General features: G+C 48.8%; 1 protein-coding gene across 7 annotated transcripts in view; it reads left to right on the top strand.

Annotated features, from left to right (window-relative positions):
* Kcnma1 (potassium calcium-activated channel subfamily M alpha 1) overlaps positions 1-18,864 on the top strand; it is a 756,236-nt gene that overhangs the window by 214,094 nt on the left and 523,278 nt on the right. The gene's annotated exons all lie outside the window — the stretch shown is intronic.

The raw sequence follows: 18,864 nt of genomic DNA, 5'->3' as shown, positions 1-18,864 counted from the left end.
CAGATCTAAGCTGGCCGTCAGAGATACAGGGCGACTGATGTGAACACATGCACGCACGCATACAGGACAGAGCTGGATCCCTATGGAAGCACGTGCTAGAACCTGGCGAGGGCCTCACAGCCTGGGGACCCAGGCATTCTCCGTGTCTATGTTTGGTGACATTCTGGGAGTATCACTGCTGTCCTCTGGTGGCTCGGTGGGGGGCCTTCTCTGGGCAGCATTGTGTCTGCACTGTGTGAGCCCCAGGCCTGCCTTGGTGGGGGCTCCTTGTCACACTGGTGCTGAAGCCATCAGCAGCATCCACAGCTGCAGGGCCCTGGGTCCAAGCATTGTTCCGGTGCCTTTTTTTTGTGCTGAGGTGTCACCTGGCCATCTGCAGCTTAGGCTCATGCTATCTCTTTTGGCTGGATTTTGTTCTTCTCTCTGATATGTCTGAACAGAGTATGGCTTCACTGGATGCCCTCTGAGCCCCTGGTTTGGGACAGGAACCATGGGTGGGACAGGCCTGGGCCTGAGCAGTGCCTGGACAGACATGCTTTTTTGGTGCAAAGACTGGTGCAGTCTTGGGTACATGGGATCCTGGTCACAGCTGCCATAGAGGGCAACCCCCGTGCCCCATTGCAACCTGGCCCACTGCTTCCCTGAGTGCTTGGACCTGGGCGCTTGCTGTGAAGGAAGATGCATCGGGGTGACTTCTCATTGAGACTCTGGAAGCTCTTTTGTATGAGCTGCCCTTCCTTGCCGGCAGCAAGGGCCTGGCAGGCATCCCCTGGTTCTTCCATGAGCAGTGAGCTCTTAATGGCTGGGTGGATCAGGGATCAGGCAGAGGCCCTTGAAAATAGGTATTATTACCTCGACAGTTCTTGACATGGACTCGGTGAGGAGGTGATTGTAGAAGGAGGGGGGTGGTGAAAATGTCACATAGGTGAGTCCTTGCTGGGGAGAATTCTGTGTGATGTTTGGCGTCCACATCTCATAGTGCCTGGGGGACTGAGTAAGGCCCTGCTTGGCCAAGCAGTGATGGAGGTCAGGGTACTGTCCAGGGGGATGCGACCCTGCTAACTGAGGGGCCCATTAGGCAACGAAGCCATGGTGGTTGTCTGCTAAGGGCAAAATAGAAGAGAAATGGAAAGCTGGAGTTTTGGAGGAGGAGAGAAAACCAGTGAGGTCGCTTGCTGCATGGTGGAAAGCAGTGGGGCCGTCTGGTCTTGCGGCATCCAGGAGAGACTGTGCCCAGGGAGGATTGCAGGTGGCTTGCTGGGCTGTGCTGTGTGACTACCTCTACCCCTCTTCCCTTTTGATTCCTTGGTAAAGTCTCCTGGCTCTTCTGGGCTTGAGCGTCAGCAGAGCCTGCATGTGGGTGTCGGGAATGGAGGTGATGTGCCCTGCCCACGGTGGTCACCATAGACACCTCACAGCAGACAGCTTGGTTGCCCAGATGTGACACTTCACCATGTGGCTGCCGTAGCCAGCTCTAATTACCTTCACCCACATGAGCCAGGAGGTACTGAGCACCAGCTCTAGGCTGTGCGTTCTTTACAGTGCTGAGGAAAAGGTCGATGGAGTGTGGTTTGAGGGTCTCCTATATGGCTGTTCTGGAAGGCATGCGTGGGGCCTGTATGTGGGGAAGACACCAGTGTGTCCATTGTGACACGGGCAGTGCGGGGGTGGGGAGGATTGATTCCCAGGTGAACAGAGCATGTTCTTAATGGTCCAAAGGACACCAACATATAGAAACGTGAGACCTTGAAGCTTGAAGGCAAGAGTGGGCCTGCTTGGTGGGCTAGAAGCTGCGCATGTCTGGTAGTGGCTAAAGCTTGTTAGTTGTGGATTGGAAGGTTAGTTGGGATCTTGAGGGTCGAAAGAAGAGCTCCTTCCTGGGTAAGCAAGCAGCCGGGTGGGGAGAGAGGACTGTGGCACACTGTCAGAGTGGAGCCATCCAAAAACCTAGGGTCACAGACACAAAGATGTCTGAGAACAGGATCAGTGAGGAGAGAGTTAGAGAGAGGCTGCTGGGGTGCAAGGCCAGGCTGGAGAATTTGGGCTGAGTGTGCAGGACAATGAGATTTGGGAGTGAGGTGCCCTGGCTGGGTGTGACACAGAAGGACCTGGTGGAGGAGTGAAGGCTTCACAAGGTGGGCAGGAGCTTGGAGGTCCTGGGACAGGCGCATGATGGCCTCAGTGACAATCTGAGGAAGCGTGGTTGCTGGGACCATGTAGACCAAGGCTTGAAGTGACACCAGGTGGTGGAGGTGGGTAGCTGGCTGTGGATACTCCTGTGCAGAAAGGATCCACACAATCAGGCCTGCCCCCTAGCCACCTCGTCCCTGCCTCTCCACATCTCAGGCACCAGGCATACCCCAGCCCATACACAGCACACTTGGTGTGAAGAGTGGTGTTCCTGTCTCAGTGGTTGCTCCACACTGCCTGTACCCTGTTGTGCTGCAGGGCTTCCCCACAAGGAAGCGAGCCAGTCTCATCCGGGAACCCCTCTTCTATAGATGAGAGAGCCAAAGCACAGCAAGAGCCATGACTTACCAAACAGCATCAGCTTTAAGTGACAGGACCAACTCCGAGTGCACAGACTCTATACCCCCATCCCAGTGTTTATTTTATGTCACCGTCTCCTAGTTGGAGACCGGGCCTCTTCTTTTGCAAGCCACCAGCTGTTTCTTTGAGACCTTCGTACGTTACCACAACGGAGCTGTGTGGGTGCTGTGGCCTCTATGGCTGTCTCTCTTAACCTTTGGGTGTGGAAGCAGCTTATCAGGGAGGCTGGGATTGCCAAGGTTCCTCCAAGAAATCCTTCCAGGGGCTCTGGGCACCCCTTAGATGACACTGGTGGCCCTTCTGCACAGGGACCAGGGTTTCTGCTTGCTGGATGGTGCCTCAGGGAAGGGCCATTCTCTGCACGTGGAACAGGTTTTCCACTGAGCTCCAGTGCACGGCCAAGAACCCAAAGCTGTGTTTGCCTTGAGCTGTCCAAATGTTTATTCCTGCAACAATGGGACCAGAGCAGGCCAAGGCACCTGGCTCTTCAGAGTTTCCCTTTTCAATTTTTAATCTGTTTTCCTTGATTCATGCTCAGGAGCTCAGCCTCCACATGTGGGCTCCTTTCTCACCTGTCTAACTGTCACAAGCCAGAGTCTGGATGCCGAGACACGTGGGTAAGGCCCAGCTCAGGAACGATTTGCCATGACGGGCCCAGAATAACTGCAGGATCTCAGGCAGGCACGGCGTTCATATGATCCGTGTGGACTTTTCACCTGTGCTGGCCCTGGTCTACGCATGGGGTGTACAGCAGCAAGCAGCAGCCTTCCAGAGTGTGAATTATTTATATCACAGAACTAGATAGCGAGCTATAGAGCTCTATTTAAAAAATGACGAATGATAATCACCACTCGCCAGGTCTTTTTATAGTCAACACCTGGAGCCTCACCACCAGCGCGATGGAATTCCTTGACCCAGTGGCTGCAGGCCTCAGATTAGCCTCTTTGCTTTCTCTATTCCTGACGCAAAGATAGCAACAGTGGGTGGACCAGGCTGAGGGATTCTGTGTCAAAGCTAGCACCAGGCTGTCAATGGCTATTGCTTCCTGTCTTTCTAAGAAAGAATATATATGTATATTCTGATTGTAAAACCAGCTGGCCTTCTCTGTCTGCCTGTTCTATACCCATGGATTCAACCAAGTATGTATCACGACAGCTGGGTGCAAGGGGGAAATCAAATCTGTAATGTTCATGTATAGACTTGTTTTCTTATTTTTTTTCCCTTGATGATATAGTATAACAACTATTTGCATGTCATTTGCATTGTGTTAGTGTTACTTGTAATCTAGGGAAGATAGAAAGCACAGGAGAGGATGTGGGTAGTTTATGTGCAAGTGCTGTGCCGTTTGTCTAACAGAATTGAGCAGCCCTAGATTTTGGTATCAACACAGAGTCCTAGTGCCAATCTCATACAAAACTCGATGGACAACTGGACAGTAGTAGGCACTTTCTTTAGAATTCTGAAACACATGGGAAGAACTGCTGATAAGTAACATCTTGGAACATAGAGTTGGCCCTCCCTGAAGGACACTTCAGCATAGCAGAAGTGTCATCAAGATGTTGTCCCCACCTGTTTTTTTTTTTGGTTTTTTTGTTTTGGTACCGGGGATTGAACTCAGGACCCTGTGCTTGCCAGGCAAGTGCTTATTCTACTGAGCTGTCTCCTCAGCTCCCCCACCTGCTTGTTGTCATTGATGATTTTGTTTGCTACGTCTCACAGCATCCACTTTCTGGATGCACCCACGGGACACACGGTTTTGCAACAAAGATAGCTGAGGAGTAGGAAATGGATTGTGTCTCTCCTGGGGTGGCTGCTGTGAGCCGGGTTGGTGGCCCATGGAAAGCGCATAGCATCTCAGTGTTTTATGTTCCGCCTGCCCCCATCTCTCCTGGCTTTCTTTTCTGCATCACTTCTTTCATTTTCCTGTTGCCCCAATTTCTTTGCCTTCCTATTTGAAATTTACATGTATGTGCTTGTGTGATCCATGCACTTTCATGAATCAAATTGAAGCTTTATAAGAACTAGGTGATATGTATACGGAGGGCAAGAAACACGTGCGCAGGCTTTTGTACCATTTCATGGGAGTCTGCAGAATCGTAAGCCAGAAGTCAAAGGCGGTACATCAGGGCAGGGTCTGCAAATTTTTCTGTAGTGAACATTTCAGGCTTTGTGGGCCACATGGGCCTCTCATGGCTGTGCAACTTTGCCATCCTAGTTTAGAGGTAGCCGTAAACAGCCATGGTGCATTGTGTCCTAATAAAACTTAATTTGTAGATGAAGGCGGTGGGCCAGATTTGCTTCATGAGCCATTGGTGGCTGATTCTTTGTCTACTGCATTCCTTTATTTTATATAGAAATTGAAAGATAGGTATGAGAGGTATCATCCTAAGATCAGGATGATAATATCAGAGAATGTGTTTATAAAGAGGAAAGTTATAAACAGACACACCCAGTGATAGATACACGTACCATCTCCATGAGCACCTCATTCCCTAATATTCATGTTGATTTCCATGTTCCGTGGCCTCAGAGCCACTGTCTCCCTAGGGAGGTGTTTCTGTGGCCAAGGACAGCATCCCCTAATAGAACGAGCAGTTTCTGTACTGCCTGGGTCTTTCCACAGCCTATCGGCAAATTCAGGGTCTTGGGCTTCTCTTCCAGTTCTGCTGTCACCAATGAAGTTACCAGCTCCCTGAGCCAAGATAGGGCCTGTGGCATCATTCTTTTCAGTTATTCGCCCCATGTTCCTTTGCTACTCCATTTGAATACTGCTTCAGGAAATGAGCACATCTAATTCCACAAGCTGAAAACATTTGCTGCTGGTGCTACTATCTGGAGGATGATTTATCAGTGTAAGGAGAGAGAGAACACCAGTCTCTCCCTTTCTCTTTCTAAATGTGTCACATGTGGTATTTTGCATTAATGTTATGTACATAGCTAGAGCCATTTTATCCTTATCTCCAAGGACCCCAACAGAAATATGCATTAAGTGTGTCTTTCCAGTAAGAGTAATCCTTTTGATTTGACAGTGTTAAATAGATGTACGTTCATTGCCCCGCTGTTTACATATGAAGTTGGACTGATTGAACCAAACGAGGTACACATGGGCATATGTTGGATCAGATATGTGATGTTTATTGCACTTACTTCACACATTAGCTGGCCCAAGAGCTGGTGTATCTTAGCAGCCTCCTCTTTTTCAGTGGTGCTGGTTGGCAGGCTCACGCACGGTTCACACGTCCATCTCTCAACCCCTTATCGGTGACCCTCCTTTTTTGTATTTTGGCAAATGTATATAAAATTCTTATGTCATCCTCAAATGCTCTCTGGTGCAGAAAGCCTGGAAGTTTCTCAGGACTGTATTTTTAGTGAGAGAGGCCCTTAGTGGGCCAGTCTGCCCTCCTCTCTGTACTATGGGGAGTCAATGGAGGTTTTGAGTGAACACCTCCCAGGGCAGATTTAGTTCAAAGGAACCACGGGGTAATTTCCCACCAGGGTTTAAAAGTCATTCATTTCACCCTGTGCAGAGATAGATGAAGAGTTCATATATTTGGTGTAAGCCAAAAGAAAAAAAAATCAAAAGTTATGACATTTTTCAAAATACTGAACATTTTTTTGCCTTCATTTGATGAAACATACACTAGATTTGTACCAGGTTATTTACAGTCCAGCCTCATTTATGCAGATGAAAAAGTGTGAGTCAGAAAAGCCACGCACTGAGCAAACTCCCTCAAGAGTTAGCGAGCTCCCCTTCGGCAGAGAAGTCCAAGAGAGGCAGGACCTGCCTTTGGCGGTGCATTTGCTGACTGTTGGTCAGACTTTCACCATTTTTAAATTTTCGACTTGGGGTCTCTTTATGTAGCTCAGTCTGGCCTTGAACTCCTTAGCAGCCCCCTGTTCCTTGGCCTCTCGAGTGCTGGGATTACAGGCTTGTGGCACCGCAGCTTCTCTTACTGGCTTTCCTTAGGCTGTGCAGAATGCTGCAAGATGGATGTGGCCCCCGGGAGCTCGGACGGTGTGCGCCTAATTGTCAGCCCATCGAGCACCAGGCCACTCAGGAAGGTCCTCGAGTGGGAAAGCAGAAGGAGAGTGTTGGCCTAGCAGTGCCCATTCTCATCACGCCGCAGGCTGTTTTCCCTCTTGACCTTCACTGGCCGGGGTACCACCTGGTTAGCAGTCACGGGCCAGTGTGGGTGGTGCCTCTTTTATACAGATCATAATTGTGAACTAAGAATGGTTTTATACTTTTCAAAACATTTTTTTTTAAATGGGAGGAAGAATAATTTGCAACATTTGAAACTCATTTGCCATTCAGATGTCAGTGTCCGTCATCAAAGTTTTATTGGAGCACAACGATGCTCTTATTTACATATTGTAATATGTAAATTATGTTGTTGTGTAATTCGCACACAACTATGCAGAGCTGAAGAGTATCCACAGAGTTCCAAACACCCACCAGCCAGAAATAATTACTATCTGGCCCTCTAGAGAAAAATTTGCCACCCCCTCTGTCACTGTAGACACCCTTTTTGTAAGTGGCCACTGGGATCAGTTACCTGTACTCCAAGGTCTTAGATAAGATGTACCATCTGTCGCCTTCACACAGCTATCCTTCTTTCCCCAACCTCATGTAAATCCTGCTGTAGAGATGAGGAGGAAGGCCAGAGCCAGCAGGGTCCCAAGTCCATAGCAAGTTTGCAGTGGGCTCCACAACTGAGCAGGACATTTTCTACTTCCCAAGATCAGGGGAATGTGTCTGAGATGGGCGTGACAGGGTCACCTGTCTGCAGTCCTGCAGCGCGTGCACCCCAAGTTCCCTGGCAGCTTGGAGGAGAGTCCAGCCCTTACCAAAGAGTGTTCCCCCAATCGGACCTTCCAGGGGAATGCCTCAGCCTACACTGCCTCCTGGTCTGTGGACCACAGGCTTGTGTGCTCGGCTCTCCACACATCCGGTAAGAATGGCTGTTAATTTTACAAGCTGGTGTGTTGGCTGCTTCAGTCTTCTCAAGGCTGTTGCGTAAATCTGTTTTTGGATTGCCCTGGGGTGACCTGCTTCAAGTTGGCCATCATCTCTGTCTTGAGGGGGCCCTGGGCTCCCATGGGAAAGGCTGCCCTCCTCTGGCATGTCCAGGTAGAAGCCGTAGCCTGCGTTGTTCTGTATAACTGTACCTGCTTGTCCGTCTGTCCAGCCCACGCCTATTCATGGGTGCTCCCCTAGGTAATCTGCAGTTAGTGGTGCCTAGCAGGTGAGGTGGAAACTTTGGGCGTGGTCTGGGCCCCTCTGTCAGTGGGGGTCTGTGCAAGGCACAGGCCTCTTCCCCAAGGCCACCTCTGTCAAAGTGAAAGTAGGACCCAGACCTCGGCCAGTCACTGTTGTTTAACCTGGGCTTCTGCTTCCATCCGGCTCACTGTGTTGAGTCTCTGTGTTACTTGATTGGAACCCATAATGTGGCTAGGTCAGTGGTGACCAACCCATGGCAGATGAGCTGCAGTGGGCTGCTTGCTATCACTGAAAGCTCTAAAAGGTTCACCACCACTGGGCTAGCTGAACCTCTTCCACCCCCAAATCTCCAGCTCACCTTGTTCCTTTCTCCCAGGACATCATCCTTGAGAAGAATCTGCTGTGGTCCTTGGAACACAGAGGGCTGCTCTGAGTGTGACAGCTGGGTGAAACAACCAGAATTTGGCATGTGCCTCACATGTCTCTAGGTCTTTCACCCTGGGAACGTTGTGTCATCTTTGTATACCTCAATTTCTTCCTCTGTAAAGTGGGGACAGTAGTCCCCACCTATTATGTTGCAGTCAGGAATTAGAGAGTCAATGAGTGGACCAGGTTTGGGGCCTGGTTAGGTTAATGGGCACTATCAGCCATGAATTTTATTATCTAGGTGCACCACAGCCATGTGAAGGAGGAAGTGAATCTGGAAGCAGTTCCAGACTCATGAGTGTAGGGCATGAAGAATAAATCCTTTTCTGGGATTGATGTGCAGCACCCTCAGCCCTCCCAAGGCCAGCATCCTTTGGAGAGCTCGGGCATGGCCTTTTGAATGTCTGGGTGCCCAGGAAGCCCTGCCTGGGTCCGTGTAGTCAACAGCCTTTGCTCCAGGCCCACACTTATTTCAGGCTCAGCCAGGCTTGGTCCTTTCTGCGGCAGGCTCCTGCCAGCCTGACTCACCATTGTCAAGTTGGCCAGGAAATTCTCGCTTCACACAGCCTCCCCGAGCTGGCTGGGGGCCCTCTGGCCTCTATCGTGGGTGTGTGTGTCACAGGAAATGCTTTGGCAGGACGACAGATGAGTGGTAGAAAAAGGGTCAAGTGCGCCTGCTGCGGTCCCAGCGCCCAGTCATCCCTGGATGTGCAGCACGGATGACAGAGAGACAGGCTGGCTGCAGGCAGCACCACAGCACCAGTATACAGGGAGAGTGTTTAACATCCACTCTGGCAGGTTGTGACCACAGGGCCACCTACAGGAGATGGGCACATGGCTGCATCACAGGAGACAAAGACATGAAGACTCCTGTCCACATCTTCTCGGAGCTCTCCAGCTTTCCCTTCAAACATTCTTTTAATGGGCCAGTCAAATAGCTCAATGGATTAAACTGCCTGCAAGCGGGCACAGAGGCTGGGGGTTCTATCTCTGGTCCTGCCATGACTGCCCCACCCCTGGGGCGCACTGAGATGGTGATTAAGACTGGGTGTGGAGATGCATGCCTGTAATCCCAGCTCTTGGGAGGCTGAAAACAGGTGGATCCCTATGAGTCCAATCGAGTAATGAGACCCTGAACATACTGTAGACCCTTCCCTAAAATACAAAAAGTAAATAAACCAAAAAACATTCTTTTAAACAATCCCAGCTCCCCACCAGAATGCCATCCACAGCAGGGTCAGATGCTGTTTGCAACAGTGGGCACCTATTGGTGTTTCCAGAAAAAATCTGGGGTTCAACCATGCAAAACGTAATGGTTGGGTTTGCTGGAATGCTTTTGGGTGGCAAGATTTTGGGCCCAATGTTGGTAGTAAATCAGCACCGATGATCCATCCATTAGTCTCTTGAATAGGCCTGGGAGCTCAACTCTTGATCTTGTCCTCGTATCCCGTGCACTCCTGGAGCCTGTGGAGCCCAGGGTCTATCATAAATATGTTTATATGACTGATACTAACCAATTGTTCTCTATCTTACCCCCTCAACACCCCAGTAAAAGATGGCGCCCTCTAGAGGCCTTGTGGGGAATGGAATGTATTTGGACCCCTGCGCCTGGGGTTGTGAGCTCTTGTCTAGATGTCCCCATAAGGTCTTCAGAGAAGGCCGATGGTGTAGCAGTCCTTGATTGTCAGAAAGAATAAAATATATACCCAGGGGAACTGCGATTGTCCTTGGAGTCTTCACTGCAGCTGAGATAAAGTTTGTTTAGCTATGAGACTCAAAAATAGAGACAAGGATTGTGACAAAGTGTCAGCTTTTGTTGTTACCGGCAAGCACGTGCTGTGCGAGTCACACCCGGGACCACACGCAAGCTGACGTTTCTTAGTTCAGGAGACTATGTTTAGGAGGAGGCAGATGGAAGCGTGCTTCTGGGCTCCGAACATCCTGATTTGGTGCCTACCAGCCCCATTTTTAGGGTTCAGGTTTAGAATAAGTCCCCCCTTCACCCCCAAAATAACCCCAGTGATTTCAGGGAAATGCTGCCAACAGAAAGCTACCATTTGCCTTAAAAATTTTATTGTGAGCAATGTTCTTTCCCATCTGAGTGGTAAGGGAAGGAGGACAGGAGGTTTGTTTTTCTGTCTTTCTGAGGGAATTAGGGCACTCTGTAACTCAACTCAGTGCACACAAGTTTCTGAAGCAGTGGGGCTGTCTTTTTTGCTCATGGGGTTAATTTTAGTTCATCCAGCTGGGCTTGTGATCAGTCAACCTCTGCATTGGGTAGAGGTGAGAAGCCAGGAGCCTGGTTCCCAGGGCTCAGGTCTACGAAGGCACAGTCTTTTCGGGGGCACCGTCCTCCTCTCTGGGCAAATAGATTTCTGGGCCTTCTTTGCTGACCAGGTGAGTTAACCCAGAAGCTGAATGGATGGGATGCACTGGCTCCTCTATAGGAATAGAAAGCCCAGGATGGAGCAGATTAATCCTGAGAGCTGAGAACTACGACTCCCTTCTCCCAACTGTCCAGGCGACACTAGCGAAGAGGCTAAATTCTGAGCTCCTTCCCATTCCCCTTTTACTGCTCCCACCCTTTGTTGGTGAAGCAGCCATCCTAGGGAAACCGGAAATGGCTCATGGAAAAAGAGCAAGAAAGAAAAGACTCCTTTCCCACAGGGCTCTGCTGCGAGCTCTCTTCATTTGCACTAAAAATAGCTTGAAACAGAGGGCGACTCACGAAAAAGGTGGGATCTCAGGGGACTGCTGGGTCCCTGGCCATTGCCAAAGCCTGCTGAGTTTGTTAGCTTCCAAGTGCTGTCTTGCCCAGGAAGCCGCGGGTTTCCAAAGCCCACTGGGAGGGGTCCAGGCCATTTCCCTTGTGCTGCAGCAAAGGCTTCCTTGGAGGCAGGGCTTGGAGAGTCTCTGCAGAGCTAACGATACCAGCTGGGCACTCTCAGAGCTCTCTGCCTGGGCTTATGCCTCAGGGGTGGAAAATAACTCCCTGCAAAGAAAAGCAGTTGGTTCAGGGAGCTGCTTAATCCCCAGGCACCTGGGTGGGCTCCGCGGGAGGCCACCAGAACGTTAGCCAGGAGCTGGATGACATGGTTTCCTAGACGCCTCAGATCCCTCCAGGAAGAAAGCTCAGACCTGAGAGGGAGGAAGTCATTTCCTCACCATGGTTCATGCCTCGTGTCGCTCCAGGCTTTGGGGTTGGTGAGAGTTGGTGACCAACTTGGGATGTAAGAGTAGAGATGAGAATCACTTTTACCTGAGGAAGGTTGTCAGGAGAACACTGTGCTGAGGTCTTAGCTCCACTGTGACCTCTCTGTGTGACCTTGGAGGTGTCCATTCTCTCTTCAAGGCCTTGGTGAGGGCCTGGGTGGATTGAGGGGTGCCAGCAGCTGGTCAGGTGTTTGTTCACTTACAGCCCAAAATGTCTGGACCTTTTCTCATTCCATTTATTATCTTTTAGTCAGGAAAGGCAGCAAGGTTCACCTCAGGCTTCCTGGGCCCTTGGCTCTGTGTCAGGCAGTAAGAGGATTCTCACAAGGAAAAGCAATTTTTTGATTACTGTGGGATCCACTGGAGAAAAGACTGATAAACAGAGAGTATCCCTTCCTGGCCCTCCCTGGGGCTAGGTGAAAATCTCATCCTCTTTTGGGTTTACCCAACTCTGTGAGATAGGGTTGCTGCCTCTGACTCTGTTTCTAAGTTTTATTTTTTTTTTCCATCTCAAGCCCCTCTCACTCTGTAGGAAAAGGGAAGTATATAGATAGAAGGTTCTAGATGGATGGGGCTATGGAGTTGGCAGGTGGAGGATGCCATGGGGCAGGGAGGCCACACATCAAGGCTAGGGGCTCCCCAGAGCAGCTGACTTCTTTCTCTCGAAGCCTCTTCTTGGGCCACCATCAAACACCTGGGCACTCTGAAGGAACCATGTTTCCACTGGGCATCAAGTATGATGCTGCCCCGGGGCCCCCACACTGACTCCCAGAGCAGCCACTGCTGAGGGACACCCCGTGTGAGAGAAGCATCCTGTCCCTTGCATTCAGTACCACTTTGACTGGACTACAGAAACGAGGCAGTCATTACGGACTCGAAAGGCCATTCTCCCTCGAGAGGGAGAAGCAGCGTGTCGTATTGTACCAGTGAGTACTTCATACATAAATGGTACACTTCTTTAAAATAATGACTGCCAGAAGGTACTCAAAAGGGGCTGTGGAGTGAGGAAATAGTTTTGTGGCAACTGTCATTTTTAGTTTCTGGAGTGAAGTAGCAGACTCAGGGTGCTGGCAGGAGCCCACACCCGGGAGGCTAGCCCCAAATTTATTATAGCCAGGTACCAGACGCTCCGGGTGCTCGCTGGGTTTGGTATTGCAGGAATGTTTGAAATGAAGCCTCCTTATAGGATAACTTCCTAGATGAGCTTAAAAAAACAACCCTTGCACACCCTCAGTGGGCTATTTTGAATGTTTCCAATTTAATTAACATGATTTAAACAAAGACTGTCCAGATCCTTGGGAAGAACGCTGCACCATCCCTCAGATGTTGAATCACGAAAACATCACCACTCCCGCGCCCTTGTGCGCTGCTCTGCAAATCCCTGGCTTGGCTTTGCCTGGTTGTTTTCTCCAAGGAGTTTGAGCACTGGAGACGGTTTCCATAGTCCCCTGGCCCAGAGGGAGTTGTGTGCCGGGGGCTCAGGAGCTGTCTTACCGAACAAGCCTGCAGAGGCAATGCCCGCACCAACAGATACAATTCTTCCTTCCCAGGGTGAAGAAGGAGAGATCAAGATAGAAAGAACTGAAATAAATAAGCAACCAGTTTCTCTTGCATTTAACTTTCTCTCAGAAATAGCCCCTGGTGGTAATTATTTCTGCTGTAGATTTTGTCAGACTTTGAATCCCTGTCCTTTTGCCATAGGTGGTATATTTTAGAGATGCAAAATGATGAGAAAAACAATCTGCTTTCCTGAAAGATAATTCTGTGTACATTAAACAGACACATTAAGCCATTTATAAGCGAGCTGTTTGTTCTCAGGAGTCTGGAGGAAATCTAAATTTCTAATTCTGGGCTCTTTAATAATTTTCAAAAGAACTGAGGGCAATAATTAAATGTCTTTGAACTTCCCCAGGCTGGCTTCTCTTCTGTGATCTCAAAGTATTTAAAAAGGAATAGAATTCACTACCTTGATGAAATCCTTAGAAGGGTAGTGCGGACATCAGCCCCAGGAGAATTCTTTCCTGCAGAATAGGGGAATCTAAGGTAAAGGGGCTCAAAAATATCTGTACAAGGTCACTTTTGGAGCTTCCGGCCTGGGACTGAGTGAAAGCCTTCAGACTAATTTTTATTTTACAGCCTTGGCTGAAAGTCTTGGGAAGGCCACAGAGAAGAAAAAAAAACAAAGGTCGAACTTAGAGTTAGGGATGTTTATAATGAGATTAACACATGACATACACTGTTTTATAGCCTTAGTCCTTAAATATTAGAAAAGAGCTAGTCTGGGACAGTGAACAAGTTTTATTTCCTGGAGCCCTCCTGATGCCTACAGAAAATGGTTTGCTGCAGATTCAAGGCCTAGCCACAAAGACCTAGCAAGGCTCTGCTGTAAAGAATGCTGTGACTGATTAGTAATGTCTGCCATGAGTGAAGGATTGGTAGACCTTTCCCAGTGTTAGTTATGCCTTAGCTGTTTGTTCTTGATTGTGTTTCCCGACTGTTTACATGTGAGTGAAGTGGGGCTTGTCTAAGATTCTACAGTCAGTCCCAAGAACTGTGGCCAGGTCTGTAGGTTAGATCTGAGAAGAACAGCAGGGTCATCAGCTTTCTGTATGAAGGCTCCTTTTTCTTTTTTCTTTTCTTTCATGTTGCAGACTATCTTCACATTTTTCCATCTGGAGCCTTTCTTTAGTGTTCTGAGAAGCAGACGGGGGGATTTCAGAGCCCCAGTGATTCTACAGACAAACAGAAATGCAAGCACAATTTTTCCATTTGTTATGTCCACTCCCAAAATGCTCTTAGCATGTGGCACACGCTGATCTCAGCTCTTCTCCCAAAGAGTCCCTCCCCAGCCCACTCCTGGGGCCCTGTTCTCTCAGGTCCGCTGAGACCTTCAACACAGCCTACTCGCCCAGCACCATAGAAAGCCGGTGGTGGAGGCCCGGACGCCATCATCTCCTGCCCTCATCACCTCGTTCCTGTTTCCTTCCAGCTTTTCCCTCTTAATGTTCTGTCTCCTCAGCTATTTGTGCTCACATCTTAATGGCTGTGCTCACAAAGATAAATACATCTTGCCTCTGACCAAAAGCGGTTTCAGCCCTGACTTGAATTTCCAAGTCCACCTAAGTTGCCGGGAGGAGGCAGGGGCCAAGTCCTTAGTCACATCCTGAGAGCCAGAAAAGTTTGCTAAGAGTTTATCATCTCCATCAGGATGAAAATGGCATTTCAAGAGTTCAGCTATGAAAGATAAATAACAAGGCAGACTCCAGCTTCTGTCAAAGCCAAGTTCTCTGTGCTGGTTTTATGAGTCCACCTGCCATGTCTTCCCCCTGGCATCTGTCTCCTTGTGATAGCAGACAGAACCTTCTCCAGGAATTGATGAGAAGCTGGAATGGGGTGGAGGATTTTAGGCAATTGGTAAGCACGGACAAAGGCTGACAAATGGTGTTCTTGGGCCATAACTCACTCTCCAAGTCCTCAATTCTCACTCCTTCCTTGTCAGCCTAATGAGAACTGGAACTGAATGCCCATTTGCTAGGAGATCCGGGCTGGCTTTGGATTCTAGAGTTGTGATTTAGTGGGTAATATAACCCACAGGTCTGTGGTGTGATGTCTCAGGCTTTCTTTCCAATTAGAGATGGTGTGTTTTTTTGTTGGGATTGAATTTGCTATCTTGGCCTCAGTAATCCAGCATGTGCAAGTGCAAATGGCTTGGCCAGGATTCCTGTGCACTACCCGAGACACCACCGCGTCCACGTTCCCACCTGTGCTGCCGGCAGCCCACGGGCAGTCTGGGGAGTCAAGCAAGTGCCCAGAGTGTTCTCTGAGGCGATTGGTGAGGTGACCTAATGTCACCGATGCCTTGCATCTCGGCAGCCACCTGGGCCTGTGGATTTGCCCTTGCTGTTCAGAATTTTTCCCTAATAGCATTACATCTGTCTCTTCATTTGTCCTATCTTCTTCCTTCAGTTGATCTCACATGCCACTAGCAGATGAACTGTCCTCAAAGCCCACTATTTCTAGGTTTCCTGGTGCCTCTCGGGTTTTCACCATCTCCCCATGGACTGAACATGTGGATGGACCCTGCTGTGGATGGCCAGGACTTAACCATCCTTGGATCCCCACTACCTTTCCAACCAGCCTTCCTTGTCTGCTTGTCTCAGTTACTCTTCTCTCATTGCTGGGACAAGTACCCAACACTCAAAATGAAGGCAGGAAAGGTTTATTTAGCTCACAGTTACTGGAGGTTTCAGTCCATACTCAGCTAGCTCCAAAGCAGAGTGACATGTGGCAGAGGGCAACCTTTCATGGTGGCAGCAAAGAGCAAGAGAGCCAAAGAGAGTGGCAGCAGCTCAGGCAGCTAGCCAGCCTCTCTCCCCTCCTTACATTGCAATGCAAAGTATCTGCCCCAGGGCAGGTGCAGCATCCACACCACCATAATCACAAACTCAAGAAGCTGCCCCAGGACTGCAGGAGGTTTTGGGGGGACAATTAGACACAAACCAGAACACTGCTCCTCCTTGTACTCTGTGGGTTCACATCCTACTTCATTTTTAAGACTGTCCACAGTGTTCCCTTCCTCTGAAACCCACCAGTCTGTGTACCATCCATACGCATTTGGGCCCCATCGGGAGCAGCACAGGCTGTAGAGCCAGATTGGCTGAGTTTGACCTTGGCTCCACCATGTTCTAGTGGAGCCAATGACAGAGGACAATAATAGTACTTGGGTACTATTGGGTAATTATGGAGATGCAATGACCTAATATTTATAAAGTGCTTAGAACAGTAGCTGGCACAGACTAAGTATTATATAATTTGTTTGTTAATCAAATATAGCAACGTACCAGTTTCCTTGAGAATAGGGGCCATGCATTTTAGCTTTATATTGCCTTTTTGTCTTGTACTAGGCTGAACCAGATTCCTGTGAAAATAAGAAATAAAAGAGAAAAAATATATGTGCAAGCATCGTGTTATCTCTTTATTGTCAGCTTATTTAACTGTTATTATTAAGTCTCTGGACATGCCAAGCTCTGCGTGGCAGTTGATGGTCACAATGAATTAAGATATGGGCTCTATAGTCAATGTAAGCCAACATCTAAACATGTTGACTATAACTGCATAGAGGATAAGTGACAAACATTATTATGTGCATGTCACAGTGTCACAGATGAGGGAACCAAGGCGCAGAGAGTTCTGAGCAACTTGGCTGAGATATCTGTGATAAATAGCAGAGCTGGGATTTTGTAAGTTGGTGGCTGCAGGCCTTTCTCCTGTGCCACATGCTTCTCATTGAAGAATGGATGACAGAGTGAATGAGTGTGTAAAAGAGTGAGTTAGGAGGGCCCCAGAGATGCATGGCTCTGGAAAAGATCAAAGCAGGGACTTGCCCGAGAAGATGCGCACTGCCTCGGGTTGGGTGGGCACCTACACCCTCCAACCATAGCCATATGTCCAGCTGAACATTACTGTTGTGGTCACATGGGGTAGTTTCTCGGGTCCTTTTTTGTTTTAAGAACTGTTTCACTCAGACTGTCATACCTGGGTGGCCTCCAGCCATTTCTTTCTGTGGCAAGGGTGATTTTCTTTCCTTTGGGTAATACCTAGGACAAAAGCTGGGCGGGACTGGGTGGAAAGTAGGTAAGAATTTCTTCTTTGATCTCTTTCTGTCATAATGGATCCATTTGGAAGGTTTCCATAGGGACAGGGACAGCACCCCTCCCCTGGGTGTCATGAGTCACTGAATGATCAAGGCATCACGGAAAAGTCTGGAGTGAGGTTGGCTGGTTTCCATAGCAACCATTGCTCACCACAACTGCGCCCCCCTCATGCTTCCTTCTTTCCAAGTAAGTATGTGTTTATTTGTCATTGGCTCAACCTGTAAGTGCTTGAGTGACTGTGTAGGTGTCATCTGAGCCTGCCCTGCTGAGGTCACTTTCAGTCTGGAGGTGAGGGAGGGAGGCACAGAATTTGCTCCCCTAGGACAAGCTCTCCTTTAGGCTTCTGACCTTGTGCTGCCTGTTAGCATGACGACAGTGATGAGGGTTGGGGACTAGAGCTGTGGATCGAGAGCTGTGGGTGTCATACTAATATAGGGAGAAAAATTGATCTCAGGTGGGTGACTTCCAAATGATACAGGGACCTCCAATTGAAAAAATGATCTCCTGACCTGACCTGGATGAGTTCGTGTTCTCTAAAACCAAAGAATGAATTTTAGGAACAAACGGAGGAGGTTATGAGCAGAATATATTTATTGAGGGAAAGAAAGATCCTGTCTAAAGAGAGGGACAGGAGAGGGGCCTGAGTGGGTCCCCCCCCCCCCCCCCCCAGAAAGCAAAAAAAAAAAAAAAATCCTTCTCAACTTTTAGCTAGGCTGGCCAAAGAGCTCAGTGGATTAAAGCACCCGCCCCCAGGAAGCTGTTTCTTCCAGGAACTATAATAGAGTAAAACCATGTGGTAAGGTAGGTTTAAGGTGGTGGAGAACATGGGAACTTGCTTAGGTGGGCATAAGGTAGAACAAAACTATGGTCACCTAATGGGATTACAAGCACCATTGCTTAGGTAAAATTGATTAAGTCCAGGACCAAATGGGGAAGTGAGTCATGTTGCAGGCAGGCATGAATGTAGAGCAGGATTTTATCAAGTAGCCATCCAGTAGTAGTCGGATTAATGAGTCTTCTGGGTCCCTCAGTGTAAGGATCAATCTCGGATGCTAATCTTTAGGGAGGTTGGCATTTATTTGATCTTTGATCTTTAGGACTGGCCCATGGCAGGAGCATCTGTCCCTCCCACAGTTGTAAGGTATCTTGTCTTTTGTGTTATCTCCTTCAAGGGCCTAGCCCTGTCTGACTGCCTATAATATTTCTATCTAACTCAGTTGCCTGCAAACAGTACCCCATCCAGGCTCCTACAGTGAAACACCCAGTGTCCCAGAGAGCTATTGGTGACACACAGACTTTCATAAACACATGGCTTGTTTCTCTCCCCCTGGGGAATGCCTAGGAGCCAGCTGAGATGTAGAAATCCTAAGATCCCTAGACTTGGATGTCCAGCATGGGCAGCTACTGAGCATTGGAGACATGGAGGCTGGGAACTCAGATCTGCTGCGCATGCTGAATGTCCTGGGAAAGGAAGGCTGCAAAAAGCATCTCTTAATTTGTATATCGATTAGGTCTTGAAATTGTAATATTTTAGACTGATTAGTTAAATGAACTATGTTACAAAAATTAAATCCCCTCCCCCCTTTTACTTGCAAAAATGTGCCTCTTGGGTAGATAGGGTGATGGTCTTACGACCACAGGAATATGCTGATACTGTTGAGCTGTAGACTTTCTTTCTTTTTTTCCTAAGATTTATTTATTTATTTGGTACAAGGTCTGGCTATACTTCAGTCTCCTGGTGATCCTCCTGTCTCAGTCTCTGCAGCGCTGGGATTACAGATGGGCGCCACCACACTCGGT

Source organism: Octodon degus, unplaced genomic scaffold (genome assembly GCF_000260255.1).
Source record: "Octodon degus isolate 3935 unplaced genomic scaffold, OctDeg1.0 scaffold00005, whole genome shotgun sequence".
Taxonomy (NCBI): Eukaryota; Metazoa; Chordata; class Mammalia; order Rodentia; family Octodontidae; genus Octodon; species Octodon degus.
Note: the sequence above shows the minus strand (reverse complement) of the source record. Positions and strands in the feature narration are given on the sequence as shown.